This window comes from Pollicipes pollicipes, unplaced genomic scaffold (genome assembly GCF_011947565.3).
Source record: "Pollicipes pollicipes isolate AB1234 unplaced genomic scaffold, Ppol_2.1 Scaffold_2555;HRSCAF=2994_pilon_pilon_pilon, whole genome shotgun sequence".
NCBI classification, from domain to species: Eukaryota; Metazoa; Arthropoda; class Thecostraca; order Pollicipedomorpha; family Pollicipedidae; genus Pollicipes; species Pollicipes pollicipes.
This window is the reverse complement of record NW_023596136.1, coordinates 33,573,091-33,577,642: the sequence shown is the minus strand read 5'-3', so window position 1 is coordinate 33,577,642 and position 4,552 is coordinate 33,573,091.

Sequence of the window (4,552 nt, the reverse complement as noted above, 5' to 3'; positions counted from 1 at the left end):
CAATCGCGGCGGGAGGGTATCTTAGCACTGACGACCCACCCCTGTCGGAACCTGGGCACGCACAGATTACAGTACTGTCTTGTGTGTCGGACTGTCCTGTGTGTCGGATTGTCTTGTGTGTGACCGTCGGATTGTCGGACGGTACTGTCCACGGACCTCAGATACGCGTTGGAGCCCGCAGGCCATGTTCCCGGCTCGCAGGAGCGTCAGACCCCGCGTGTCAGGTACAAAGTGTCGCACCGAGCCGGGTCCCCGGCGCTGATCCAGCCCTGCTTCCAAAGCAGAACCCACACATTGTGGGATTTTTGGCGGCCGAAAATGACCGTGTTAAATGAAAATTATCTGAATGCATTAAACGTTATTATGTGTACCATTGTCATGTTCTGAGATGCAGCATCGGATTCGCGAAAGTTTCAGGGCCTTAATCAGGGTGGAGATGACTGGTTGGCTGAAAGTTCCTTAGATGCGGTGGATCACGTAGAGTTTCGAAGCAGGGTCTATAAGCTGCAGGTAAGTGTAATTCCCAGCTGAGGGTGCGATTTATGGTGGGTCCCAGATTTTTTAAATTCAAAACGGGAAGAAGACCGTTATCGAGGAGTTTTTCTGTGAAAGGGGGAGGGACGAGGGACGAGAGTTGCACAGATTTGTTTACTTCCAAGCAGCATCAGTCGTGTTTGCCCTGCTTTTTCTCTCGAACCGTTCATTCGTAACCAAATGGTAGGTGAGGCGGAGACTTGTTCCATCTCCAGTGCGATGTTTTTCAATGCAGGTAGATTATAAGTGACCAAATTTTGGGAGTAATCTGCATGCTGCAGAACCAAGGGTGCTGTTTCCATGGGTACTGTGATACCAACCGCAAAGCGTGTAGCCTGTTGCGCTTTTCAGTTGTTCGTTAAGTCACATGGCTTAACCGCACCACCTCCGTACGCGTTGCTCCTATGTCCATTTCACCCTGAACGAAAAAGATGAGTGCCTCAGTTCACACCCGAGCTCAAACACCCAGTAGGCCGACAAGTGCCTTGTTAAAATAAGAGTGTCGCACTCAGTCTTTCACATGTCACTGCCCAGCCATGAAATCATTGGAAACGTGCATGTCTAATTAAATGGCTTGCTTCTTTTTCCCGCTGCTTTAGTTCTGGATACACATGGATGTATCAAACACCAGCACCACCTTTACATATGACTACCCCTGAAACGTGGCTGTGCATGGCGCACTGAAAACTGCAATAATAGCGAGGAACATAACCGATGTTTTGGCATTTTAGCAACAAGACCGCTACATCTGTTTCTTTGCATCACTTTGATAATATGTTTGTGCATACGTAATTGCGATCAAAGGTGTGGCCAAATGTCAAAGATCTGAGGTACAGCGAACACAAATCAATATCTTTTTGCACCTACTTTTTTGCATACCTACTGGAATTTCATGCCTTATTTCAACAGTCCGGCTCTTTAGTCCTCATTTAATGCTACCACGAGTGACATAAACATTGTAAACAGCGGAAACTTTTTGTTTGGTGTCAATAAGGTTACGCGGACACGAATGCCGGTACCTCCAAAATATCGAAACAGGGAGCTTAGATGCTCTCAATTTCGAATGAAAGTTTCTAAAAACGAACGAATGGAAAGGATTTCGTTAGCCTGTGCATGGAATTCCATGCCGCATGCAATGGGCACTCACTACAACATTTCTATTGGATAGAGTGATGCCTTATTCCTCGTCGGCAGCTCCAGTGACATCGATAAGGGCTGAGGGCCGTCTCCTATGAATTATTGGACAGCCAGCGATGTTCGTGGAACAGTTTTCCGAGTTTAGACCCCCTGATGGTGGCGAATGTCTAAAGTATAGTCCTTAAGCCCGAGGCTGATATGCACCTGGCTCAAAAAAGCATCCCTGACTTAGTGGTGACCACGCATTGTGGCCACCGCTTAGCTAATGCAGTGATGCAGTTATATGAATGATTAATCTGGTTGCAAATGACGAAGCCTTTCAATTTCCAAACTATTTTCGAAACGCCACGCACAGTTCTGCGTGGCGGAAACGCATTCATAGTGCTGATGAAAGCATAACTGGGTTGGAGTTGAAGCTGTATTTGACAAGATGCAGGGCTGTCATTGGAATGTCCTTTTGGACATTAAACTGCGTTAGCTTCTGGCCGCACTCATGCTCACACGGCACTCAGTCAAGTCGGGCGCTTAAAGTCCGTCCTATTGTGCAATTCCTGGAAGCAGACATGCGCTCGCCACTCTACGACAATAGCAGCGTATGTGAGGACTAAGTAGACGGGCCCATTACAAAACAGTGAAAGCCGGCGCTGATCACTGGCCGCAGCGGGTTGAGCGGGCGCAGCAGCGGGCCCGAGGACCGGTCCGGTCGCGGCCGCCGCAGCTTCTGACCGCAGCAGCGGCCCGTCTGCCGCGAACGGCCATCACTCTTCGTTAGCACGGCGGCGTCCCAGCTCACTGCAGCGGGCCGCGGAAAACGCGACGACACACCCCGGCGGGACGTCCCGGACTCGGAGGCTGGGACGTCCCGGGTCAGGAGGCAGGGGCGTGCCGGACCAGGAGGCTGGGACGTCCCGAACCATAAGACAGGGACGTCCCGGACTCGGAGGCCGGGACGTCCCGGGTCACGAGGCAGGGGCGTGCCGGACCAGGAGGCTGGGACGTCCCGAACCATAAGACAGGGACGTGCCAAACCAGGAGGCAGGGACGCTCTGGATCAGGAGGCAGGGACGTCCCGGACCCGGGACAGTGACGTCCCGGACTAGGAGGCAAGGACATCCCGGATCAGGAGGCAGGGGCGCTCCGGACCCGGGACAGGGACGTCCCGGACCCGAGACAGGGACGCCTCGGACCAGGAGACAGAGACGCCTCGAATCAGGAAGCAGGGACGTCTCAAATCAGGCGGTAGAGACGTTCCGAACAAGAAGACAGGAACGTCCCGGACCAGGAGGCAGTGTCGTCCCGGACCAGTAGGCAGGGACGTCCCAAATCAAGAGACAGGGACGTCCTGGACACGGAAACAGGGGCATCTCGGACGCTTGATATCGGCGGCGCGGTGAGGTGTCCGGAGGACAGCGGGGCCGACGCCGCGTCAGGCTGAGTGACGCCGCATCAGGCCGAGTAAGATGTCCGGAGGACAGCGCGGCCGACGCCGTTTCAGACCGAGTGACGCCGCATCAGGTTCGGTAAGATGTCCGGCGGACAGCGGGGCCGACGCCGCGTCAGGCTGAGTGACGCCGCATCAGGCTGAGTAAGATGTCCGGAGGACAGCGGGGCCGACGCCGCGTCAGGCTGAGTGCCGCTGCGTCAGGCTGAGTGAGATGTCCGGAGGACGGCGGGGCCGACATCGCGTCAGGCTGAGTGAGCGCGAGAGCCTTCGGCACAAGTCTGAAGCATGCGGACAGTTCAGCGTGGTGTTCAGACTGCAAAGCGATTAGGCTGATCAAAAAGGTTAGATTATTTTTTATTTCATCCTGCAGCGAAGTGAAAAATACGATCCCAGAACTTAGTTTCCCAAATATCTGAAACGCTGCAACTGATGAGTGCTGGATGGTCCTAGCGATATGGGCTAAAAGGCTGATCAGATGTCCCATTAATCCATTTGGACAAAGTCAAGGACGCAGCTCTGCAGGAATGTTGCAGCGTAGGGCAAACCAGCATGAGGACTTTTTCGGTGAACTCAATCCCTTCAAATGTCCGCCATTTTTGGGCGACGTGACGTCCACCATACGCAGCATGGCGGACATCCAGCTTGCTGTCCAACATCATGACATAGGCGACATTCACTTCCAGGCGTAGGCAAGTAAAGCAGATCTGACCTGCCTGACAAAGTGGTAGACGCTAAAAGAAAAATAAGGTGGTCCATGTGATGTAAGTTTTTCACGTGGTTTCTTGCGAGGCAAGCTTTCAACGTGCAGATCAGACACGTGATTTTACAGCGTGGGTGTCGGCTCCTCTACTTGTGTCAGATAGTCCTGGAGGTCTAGCACTGCTTGTCATAATCGAGTAACATGATATATTCAACGTAAATATGGCAAGCATCTGTGGTTTGTGGTGCGGGCTCTGCATTCCCCTCGCATCCCCGTGGAAAATATGCCATCATGTTTTCGCATCCGGACTGCACAGGGCCATGGCCACGTGTGTTGAGATAGCCGGTGCAAGTGACGGGAAGCCTCCCATGCGAGAGCGCAGGAAGTCCTACTTTATAAGTGGAGGGCGGTTGGCACCATGTAATTGGTCAGTGATCAGCGGCTTCATGCGTCGCTGGCCGTTGCAGCTGCAGGGTCGCGGTCAGATCCGTGTTCACACGTGTGTGGCATCGTCTCAGGCCTGCAATTAACAACAGGCGTGGCCTTGACAGCGGAATGAGCCCCATGTTCTGATAGGGAGCCAGTAACTACTGCTAGAATCGATTCCAGCCCGACGGCACAATGAATCTCGATACGCCGGTCCACCTGCCGAGCCGACGGCAGTGCGCATGCGCAACAGTCGCGCCCGGCCGGCGGTACGCCGGCGGCCGTGCGCCAGTCGGACCGAGAGGGTCCTG